Source organism: Schistocerca piceifrons, chromosome 1 (assembly GCF_021461385.2).
Source record: "Schistocerca piceifrons isolate TAMUIC-IGC-003096 chromosome 1, iqSchPice1.1, whole genome shotgun sequence".
Taxonomy (NCBI): Eukaryota; Metazoa; Arthropoda; class Insecta; order Orthoptera; family Acrididae; genus Schistocerca; species Schistocerca piceifrons.
The window spans coordinates 336030922-336042114 of record NC_060138.1 but is presented as its reverse complement, the minus strand read 5'-3'; positions in this window follow the sequence as shown (position 1 = coordinate 336042114).

Sequence of the window (11193 nt, the reverse complement as noted above, 5' to 3'; positions counted from 1 at the left end):
AACTTTCTTAAAGTCCACAGATTCGTGACCATTTGCACCAACGCAACGTAGATTCTTGGGAAACTATTTCATTCCGTGGTCTCTGACCTCAGCTGGTATCTATCCATTTGCAGAGTATGTTGTCTAGCCTGGACGGCAACATGCAGACTTATAGCTGAATGCCTCGGAAAGTCCTCTTTGGCCTTTCTGGATACTACGGCTGCAGTGTCGTCCGATATGCCCCAGGTCGACTCGCTCCTTAGTGCTGCTTCGGGATCAAACATCCTTAATACCTAACGTCCATTACCCGCCTCATATTCATAGTGCGCGCAGACCGAAATTGTGTATTCTGGTGTGTCCAAATTGCCGCAGCCGCAGCTATCATACATCTGTCTTTTGATTTTGTATAGATACGTAGCTTAAGGCTACGGCCAGTCAGGCAGTGTATCAATCCAATCGATGGGTTAATAAATCTCATTTTTAATCCCTCCATGATGTTAGGGAGAAATACGTATGTTATCCTACCTGTGGCTAAAGTGCCCCATTCATTTTCCACAGTTCTAATATGCGATCTTCTATTACCTTTTTCGAACTGGACTCGGTTCCAATCACTCTTCTTACTTCCACATGATTGCCTTTCTTTAAGCCGTAAAAAGCTCCACTTTTCCCAATTTTGAAGTCCAGTAGACATATTCGAAGAATTAATAACAGAGCATCATTCGAGGTAGAGCAGTAGGCGCCCGTTAATTTTAGTACTACTCCCCGCTGAACTCTTCTCACTAATGACTCTGGCTTGACTAGCTGCAATCTACGAGCCCAACTCCTCGTGCAATATCCTCCGACTGATGCTAGTATAGATTGGTAGTATACTCTGTTTTCAAGTGAAGCCGCGACTATGTACAGTGGTTATAATTTTATTCATCACGTTTATACCTTTTCTGCTTGCTTCGTCTGTATGATGTGCAAAGTTACGACGTTCGTCCAGAAATACCCCTGGCTATTTTGTTACTGCGCTTCTCATAATCGTTACATCATTTAATTTTATTTTAGGGTTTCTTACTAGGCGCAGGAGGTACGTTGTCTTATGAGGTGCTAGTGACAGTTTAACCCTTTGACACCAGCTCTCAAGTTCGTGGAGCACCGCATTAGGTTTGTCTTCTATAATTCTTCTGGAGTCAACCCTTACAACGAACAGTACGCCATGTGCAAATGCTACAAGTCCGGTTAAGGTATCGCTGTCATATAACTTCTGTAGTATGGAATTCTGTGCTACATCCCAAAACTCTGGACCACACATTGATCGCTGCGGAAAGCGTTTTGTTATTGTCTACGTTATTTTCTTTGCTGGGCACGTTAAAGAAGCATATCGCCCGTAGCAATAATCTCTCAGTCAGTTACACAGCGCTTCTGAACGCTCCAAATCCGTAAGGCGACCAAAGAAAGATGGCCAACATAGGTTATCGAAGGCGCCAGCAATAGCGATCATCACTTGAGTATATGTAGAATGTGTATCTGTCGCTAGCGGAACCGCCCTATTAATTGCGTCTTCTGTTGACTTACTCCTTCTAAACCCGTATTGATGAGGGTTCAATCAGTGTAGCAGCCTACGACCTCGTAATCTCTTGCATAACAGTTTTTCAGATATATTGTCGAGAACGCTCAAAAGACAAACTGAAGAGCTTATTTCCAAAATGACGCAACTCGATTTTTGCCAGTTAAATATGCCATAGCGTTCGTCATAAGCTATTTTGTGTTACAGTAGTAGTTCTATTTCCTAAACGACGTAAATCTCTGTAAACCAGCGTGAGAAAATGGCAGTTATTTCCAAGGTGGCATATCTCCTAGTTGTTTTTATTGTATTTGCAAACGGCCAGTAGGAAAACTAGCTTTTGGCATATGACTACGCAGCAGCACTAGCCGTTGCGTTTCGTTGAGGTTTTCGTGTTATTTCTCCAAACTTGCCTTAATTTCTCGATACGTATGGCTGGCTCTGAGCACTATGGGACTTAACTACTGTGGTCATCAGTCCCCTAGAACTTAGAACTACTTAAACCTAACTAACCTAAGGACATCACACACATCCATGCCCGAGGCAGGATTCGAACCTGCGACCGTAGCAGTCGCGCGGTTCTGGACTGCGCGCCTAGAACCGCTAGACCACCGCGGCCGGCGATACGTATGGCGTCGAAATGCTAGAAAAAGGCGAAGTGTACTATCGGAGTGGCAAAAAAATAAAGATACAGTGCAGAGATGTGCGAGGAACGGTCGCAGAGCGGAGATTTCGTGTAAACGTAACGATGGACGTTACAAAACAGCTGCCTTGCAACTTTCTAATTACGAAAAGTTTCTTTCGTTGTTTTATGGGTTGAAATCTAAGGCAGATGAAGATAATTTCATTACAAATGCTGTAATTGTCAAGAGATGTAAGAGGCGTAGAGTGGATCAAGAACGACCAAAGTTTTCTGTGGAGTATTTTGTTCAAACCCGTATTGCTGAAACAATGAAAGTGTGTTGTTCTACTTTCTGCAGGATTCTCAGAATAGACCCGAAGAGAGTAAAACGTCTTTCTGCATTTTTTTCTAATAGGGTTGCAAGAAGGGAGGGGCGATGTGGCAAATGGCTTAATCAAAGAACTGACTCAATTAGAGAGCTAATACGACAGCACAAGTGCATCGAGGGACATTATGGCAGGGATAAGGTAAACATTGTAATATTAATATTTCGAATAACCAGAATAAACAAATGTAGTAAAACGACATTATAGACCTACTAACTTTCTTTATCTTTAAATCTCTTACAATCTGAATGGGTCCCGCTAAAATATGACGTTAAATTTCACATTATTATTTTCTCTGTGTTGGGTATATTATGTATAAATTAACTGTACGAACGAAGTTCTATACGTAAAAAAATACTAATTTATGTTATTATTATGTTACTTCCATCGGAGCTATCAATTAGAACAACGTGGAGAATGTTCCGTGAGGCCTACACTGATTGCGAGGAAGCCAAAAACTGCAGCTATCGCTTTTGCTATAAAATTTTCACTACTGACTTCAACAAAGGATTTGGCATTCCTAGAACTGAATTTTGTAGCTTTTGCGAACAGCATAATCAACAACTGAAAAATGAAGTTGATGAAGTCAATACGAAGACTGAATGTGAACTCTTAGTGTTCAAGCAAAGAGCAAAACAGTTCTACCGTCTGATGAGTGATTCATTATCTGACAGCACTGTATCTGACAGCACTGCCACGTACATGTTTAGTCGAGGCATTTTATTCATGCCAGGTGTGGAAGTATTACTTGGGCATCGTTCAGCATTATGGTACTAATTCAAAGCAGACCCATGATGATGTCCACTTTTACACCTGGTGTAAATATGATGCTATATATAATAGTTCATAAGTTGCAAGTGCACTTTAATATCACCTCGAAAGGTTTTGAAGAAGTAATCCACATATTCGTCAAATTAACGTATTTCGTGATGGCTGCAGTGTCCAAAATAAGAATTATATTTTGTTATCGTTTTCCAGTAAGTTTTCAGGTTTGTGTCATGTTACCTTCTAGACCACTTATCCAGTCAGTGGACGCAGCTATTCGCCAGTTGATTTGGTCTTTGGAAGAGCTGAGAAGATGAAAAGAAAGTCTGAAGTGCTTCTTGTTCCTGAGGATTATACTGTTATTTTTAATGGAGTTGATAAAGTTCATATTTTTGGCAACGACTGGAAAGTTTTCGATTAGAAAAGTGCCGTCAATTTGTATAATAAATCAAAATTAGATTTCAAAATATCTGAAACGAAGGTCATAAGTGTTATCCCAAAATCTGTCACTTGTAGAGTGGGTTATTCCTATCTGCTTTCGGGGTGGGAACGTGGGCTATTAACTCGTGGCAGTAAGGGGTCCTATCATGTTCCTAAGCAAGTTGTGTTAGGTAATTCTTTGAAGAAGGAAAAATATCGAGGACGTAAAGCGTCTTCTTGAAAAACATGCAGTACATGATGGCCGCCTTGCAATGATATTTTACTCCAAAGTGTTACAATGTAATAATGACTAATGTCATTCCTATATTATTTTTACATGCATTAATAACGTGATAGTAATAAACACTTTGTCAGTAACGTGTTTAAATGATAGTCTGGTATTTCAAAATTTTTTGGTTCGCTATACTTTATTCTCTAAAATATATATGTGTTAAAATGTACGTTCTTACCCAAGATGATATTATGTTGACATTCAGAGAGTGATCAACATGACAAAAACCCGGATGACTCATTTACTTTCCTTTTATCAAGACCTTTCATCCCAAACTTAACTCCAGTGCAAGTTGTGTATTTTCTCGGAATGTTTACATCCTGGCTTTTATTACTTCTGTACATTTATTTACAATTACACAGTGGAGTTACATATAAAAAGAATTATATATTTCCAGTCACTCTTATGGCCGCATCACAGTTTGCCGTTTCCTCAAGTTTCGTATTTCATGGAGATATGTCACTTTGAAAATACACTCTTCAGTCGGTCTGTAGAATGTGAGCAACATTCGATCCTAAACTCGCCCTATACCAAGTATTACCACTTCAGGTGATTCCACGGTGCAGGGACCCTTCCTTGCAAGAGATACTCGTTATATATTTCGCACAACTAACTATCTAATTGGTCATATAGGACTCGCATTACTTCGAAAGTGATCCCATCCAGTCCTTTAGATTTTTTCTTTTTCAGTCTTAAAATAATTTCCTAATTTCGTATTGTGATAAAGGGTGCATAAATTTATTGTTTTTAAGGTCCTCCTATAACAGTTTTCGTATCCTATGTTGATCTTCTGTCTTATCTTCTTCTCAATCATCAGCGAGTAGTGTTCCCAACTTCTTGTTACCATTCCATCATTCCTTCTGAGAGAGGATAAGTTTGTTGATGATAGTATTTTTTCCTAGACTATTTTATGCGGTATATCCCAGGGATCGGTTTCTAAGGTAGCCTCCACGGATTGCTTCTACCGTTCCATTATTGATTTCCATAACTCTTCCTTAAAACGTTGTTTAACATACCTGTATCTATGCAACCTTCGGACTTTTTCTTCTTGGCTCATACTGCTCTGATATAGCTCCCTGGCTGTTTTTGTTTCGCATCTTAATTTCTTCAGTATCTCGCTCCAGATGCAATGTATTCCTTTAGAAAGACCTCTTCTGACAGGTACCGAAGCCTCTAATGCTTTATGTATTGCCATTGTCATTTCTTGCCATTTAACATCCATCTTATCTCCCAGCGATGGACATCCAGGACATTGAAACAGCCTTCTTACTTCTTCACAGTTATCGTCCTTGATGTGTATTTGGGTCTTATGAGCACGTTTCCTGTGGCGTCTTGGGCTTCCCTTCCAATGATTTTATAGGCTACGATATTGTGGTCATTCGATGTCATTTAAGCTTTCCAGCCTATCACGTGGCACGTCGCAGCCGCTTTTGCTAAAGTGACGTCAATATTTGACGTTGCTCCGACCCTCCCTCCGTAAATTGGTGGATGTTTTGTGTGGCTTTTCCTCACTGCCGCCGTCTTTCTCCAGAGATTGGCGCCCCCTGTGTCAAAGTGGTTGGGTTAGGTGTTAGATACAGAATGCCATCTGCCGACAGGGAGCTAACGGGCAGTTACCAGATGTTCTTCTTGTGGTGGCGGTACGCATTCCTTTCACGCGATCTGATGTTATGAACTCAGTCGGTCACATTAACTACGTAAGTGTATGGTCATATCACATACAAACAGAATCGCCCCCAATTAGATCACTCGTACGTTTCCCATTACGTAAATACGTTTTAGGCGAGTTATGCATACGAGTGTTGGAACTTTAATAGTGGCAGCTATTTATTTACAGCTCGTGCAAAATAGATACGTGTTTGAAAGATTTACTGACCTTCAAAGTAGTCACCAGCATTGTGTATAGCCCGTTGCCAGCGATGTGGAAGTAGTAGGATACTCTTAGCAGTGCCAGTTGTGTTTGGAATACAACGTACGACCAGCTTAGAGACGGAAGTGATGACACTTTCTGCAGGACCTGACCATCATTTTGCAGGACAATGCTCAAGCACGTACAGTGCATGCTGTTACTGATTTGTTTGACTGATGGGGCTGGTAATTGCTATACCACCTACAGTACTCTCTTGACTTAAGCCCTCGTAAGTTCGTTTTCTAAACTGAAAGAAACTCTTCACGGCATTCACTTCAGAACAGCTACAAATTAAACGGGGAATAGACCGTGCCACTCGAACTGTCAACACAACTGGCATTTCTAAGAGTATCCTACAACTTCCACATCGCTGGCAACGGGTTATACATAATACTGGTGACTACTTTGAAGGTCAGAAAAACTTTGAAACGCGTATCTATTTCGTACGAGCTGTAAATAAATAGTTGTTACTATTAAAGTTCCAACCCTCGTACATTTAGCAACATACATTTAAGCTACTAACATCCACCCGTACTAACAAGCGTTACCTAATGAAAATATTGTCCAGAATTCCACAAAATACCTGTAGGACGTGGCGTATCATCACTACGATATCGAAATTTAGATTATAAGCAGAAATAATACAAGCCCTATGCGACCAATTTGATAGTCACTTACGTGAACAGTACATCGAGTGCCTCGTGCAAGAAAGGGTCCCTGCACCGTGAAAGAACGCTGAAGTGGTAATAATCAGTAAAGGACAAGCTAATGACCAAATGACCCCAAATCCTACAGACCAATTCGACTTTTGAACGTTCTCGGCAAGATATTTGAAAAAGTGTTATCCAAAAGATTACGAGAAAATTGAGTTTCTCCCGGTGATTCAGATGTTCAGAATGTATACGATAATAGAGAAAGGCAGGTGTTAAAGGAAGCAGTTGAGATTAAATTAGCAAGCGACCTTCTATACAAAGACGGAGGTTTTTGCTTAAGGTCTGTTTGGGACCTTCTCTCTCGCTGAACAAACACAATTGGACAGAAGTGATGCTACCTTATCGTCCATTTATAAATAATAATCACTATCGACAACTTCTGACGTTGTTCGCCGTTGTTTGAGTGGTGACGCTAGTCGTTTACTGAGCGTGCATCGTCTTCCCGCATATGCGCTATTACGGTTCTTGATCGGCGTAGCCACCGACCCCACCCGGGTTTTAAATTTCCTTGTACAGCGCTAGCTTGTGGCATTTGTGACTCGAAAATGACGGGGTGTTTATCTGTAGAAAACTCGGCGGTTGTCGAAGACGTCACCCGACTGCGTTCCAGTAAGTTCTTTGAAAACATACTGGGTGGTCACCGGACGAAGAGTATAAACACTAAACGTGCAGCGGGAAATTAAACATAGCCAAACACATAGCGATAATTAGATACAGCTGGAATGGAACGAATAGCCTATAACATAAATTTATCCTTGTTTTGTGAGTGGTACCGGCATTATAAAACCTGGTATTTAATGTTGCGACTTTGAACCTGTCACAACATTGACTGTCAGCTCAGGCTTTGTATTTTTTCCCCGAATGTTTTAGAACGGTTCCTCCTGAAACTGGAACATGTAAGACGCGTTTAATAAATAAATTTCATTATACTAGCAATCTGCGGGGCTGTTAGACAGAACGGAATCACGGTGCGTTAAGTTCAAAGAGAAATAAACAGGCGATTAATGCGTAATCTATTAGGCCAACTTATTGTTTTTCTCTTTTTAAAACACATTACTAGTCTGCTGTCTCATTAGCCAGACTGCCAACACGTCTAATGGTGGCGAAATACTACTTTTCTGCTTGAGGCAGTGACAGAATGACTGATGATTGGCATTTGAATACAATTAGCTCCTAAAGCTGTTCGTGGTGGATTTATATGCAGCGCACGAGAGCCGAGCAATGTGTCTGCGAGCAGCCTGTCACGAGATACCGGCAGTGCATTCTCGCGCCAAGAGTCACACATGGTAGCTGGTGCTGCTCGTCTGACATGCTGGCGCTCAGATTCACGCGTCAGACACGAAGCGCAGAGTGAACGTCTCTATCTAGTTACTGCCAACTCTGTCGCACAACATGGATATCCTGCTTTTGTTTATGGTATTTTGTAGGCATTCAACAAAATAAGGATCTTTATCTACATCTACATGGATACTCTGCAAATCACCATTCAAGTGCCTGGAAGAGGGTTCATCGAGCCATCTTCACAATAATTTGCTGTTACTCCAATGTATAGCTCGCGGAAAAGACGAACACCTGTATCTTTCAGTAGGAGCTCTGATTTTCCTATTTTATTACGAGGATCGTTTCGCCCTTTGTATGTCGGCGTCAACAAAATATTTTCGCATTCGGAAGAGAGAATTGGTGATTGAAATTTCGTGAAAAGATTCTGCAGCTACGAAAACCGCCATTGTTTTAATGATGTTAACCCCAAATCCTGTATAATTTCAGTGACACTCTCTCCCCTATTTCGCGATAGTACAAAACGTGCTGCCCTTCTTTGAACGTTCTCGACGTACTCCGTCAATCCTTTCTGGTAAGGATCCCATACCGTGCAGCAGTATTCTAAGAGAGGGCGGCCAAACGTGGTGTAAACAGTCCCTTTAGCAGTTAAGTAACTTTTTCTAAGTGTCCTGCCAATAAAACGCATTCTTTGGTTAGCCTTCCCCACACCGTTTTATATGTGTTCCTTCCAATTTAAGTTGTTCGTAATTGCCATTCATAGGTATTTAGTTGAATTTACGGCCTTTAGATTTGATTGAATTATGGTGTAACGGAAGTTTAACGGATTCCTTTTAGCACTTTTGTGGATGACCTCAAACGTTTCGTTATTTAGCGTCAATTGCTAATTTTTACACTTTACAAATATCTTTTCTAAATCTTTTTGCGATTTGATTTGATCCTATGATGACTTTACTAGTCGATAAACGACAGCATCATCTGCAAACAACCTAAGACGGCTGTTCAAATTGTCTCCTAAACCGTTTATATAGATAAGGAACAGCAAAAGGTCTATAACACTACGTTGGGGAACGCCAGAAATCACATATGTTCTACCTGATGATTTTCGGTCAGTTACCACGAACTGTGACCTCTCTGATACGAAATCACGGATCCAGTTACATAACTGAGACGTCATTCCATAAGCACGCAATTTCACTACATGCCGCTTGTGTGGTACGGTGTCAAAAGCCTTCTGGAAACCTAGAAATACGGAATCAAATTGAAATCACTTGTCAATAGCACTCAGTACTTCATACGAAAATATGAGTAAAGAGCTGATTGTGTTTCACAAGAATGATGTTTCCTAAATCCGTGTTGACTGTGTGCCAATACACCGTTCTCTTCGAGGTAATTCATGATGATCGAACAAAATATATCTTCCAAAATCCTGATACACATCGACGTTAATGGTATGGGCCCGTAATTTAGTGGATTACTCCTAGTACCTTTCTTGAAAATTGATGTGACCTGTGTAACTTTCCAGTCTCTCGGTACGGATGTTTCTTCGAGCGAACGGTTGTATATCATTGTTAAGTACGAAGCTATTCTATCACCAACTCATCACCGGAAGACTTGCTTTTGTTAAGTGATTTAATTTGCTTCACTACTCCCAGGATATCTATTGGTACGTTACTCATGTTGGCACCTGTTCTATCACTTCGCCTTCTTTGCTGACGGAATTCCGGAAGGCTGTGTTTCGAAATTCTGCTTTGGCAACACAGTCGTCTATAGTATTTCCATTGCTATTGAGCAGAGAAGGCATTGATTGTGTCTTGCCGCTAGCGTACTTCACATACGATCAGAATCTCTTTGGATTGTATTCTAGGTTTCAAGACAAAGTCTCGTTGTGAAAACTATTATAAGCATCTCGCATTGAAGTCCGCGCTAAATTTCGAGCTTCTGTAAAAGATCGACAATCTTGGAGATTTTGCATCCGTTTAAATTTGGTATGTTTTTTTAGTTGTTTCTGCAACAATGCTCTGAGCCGTTTTGTGTACCAAGGAGGATCAGCTCCGTTGTTTCTTAATTTATTTGGTATAAATCTCTCAATTGGTGGCGATATTAGATTTTTGAATTCGAGCCACATCTGGTATACACTTACATTGTTAATCTACATCATACTCTGCGGTCACCTAAAGAAGTGCGGCAAACGGTACTTCTGGTACCACTAAATGATCCCCTACTATCCTGTTCCATTCGAGAATGGCACGTGGGAAGAATGATTGTCGGTACGTCTCTGTGTTAGGTCTACTTTTTCGAAATTTTTGTTCGGGTTCATTACGCAAGATGTATGTGTGAGGACGTAATACGTTGTCGGACTCTTCCTCGAAAGTGCTCTCTCGAAATTTCAATATTAATCATCTCCGTGACGGACAAATCCTCTTGTAACGACTGTGAATGTAGTACGTTGACCATCTAGGTAACGCTCTCGCGCTGACTGAACGATCCCTTACCGAAATACGTCGCTCTTCGTCAGATCTTCTCTATCTCTTCTATCAGTTCTACCTGGTAAGCGTTCCACACTCATGAACCATACTCAAGAATCGGCCGAACAAGCGCCTTATGAGCCACTTCCTTCGTGGAGGAGTTACATTTCCTTAAGATTCTTCCTATGAATCTCAGTCTGACGTCTGCTTTTCCTACTGTTTGTTTTATATGGTCATTACACTTACGTTCGCTCTGGATAGTTATTGCTATACATTTTGCGGCACATACCGTTTCCAGCAGTTTTTCATCAACAGTGTAGTTGTCTAGTGGTGGATTTCTTTTCCTATGTATGCGCAATATCTTACAATTATTAACGTTCAGTGTCAACTGCCAGAGTCTGCACTATTCATCAATGCTCTGCAGGTCTTCCCGCAAATCTATAGTGTCTACTGGCGTTGCTACTTTGTTATAGACAATCGAATCATCTGCGAACAGTCTTAGAGCATCGGATACTTTCCACTAGAGCATTTATATACATTGTTAACAATAACGGTCCTGTCACACTTCTCTGGGGTACTCCGGACATTACCTTTATATCTGTCGATTTTGTACCGTTAAGAACGACGTGTTGAGTTGTGTCTGCAAGGAAGTCTTGAATACAGTCGCAAATCTGTTCCGATACTCAATAAGCTCGTATTTTTGTCTCTAAACGACAGTGCGGGACGGTGTCAAATGCCTTCCTGAAGTCAAGGAACACGGCATCAGTCTGAGCACCATTGTCGACAGCGCTATGGTTCTCATGGCGAAACAG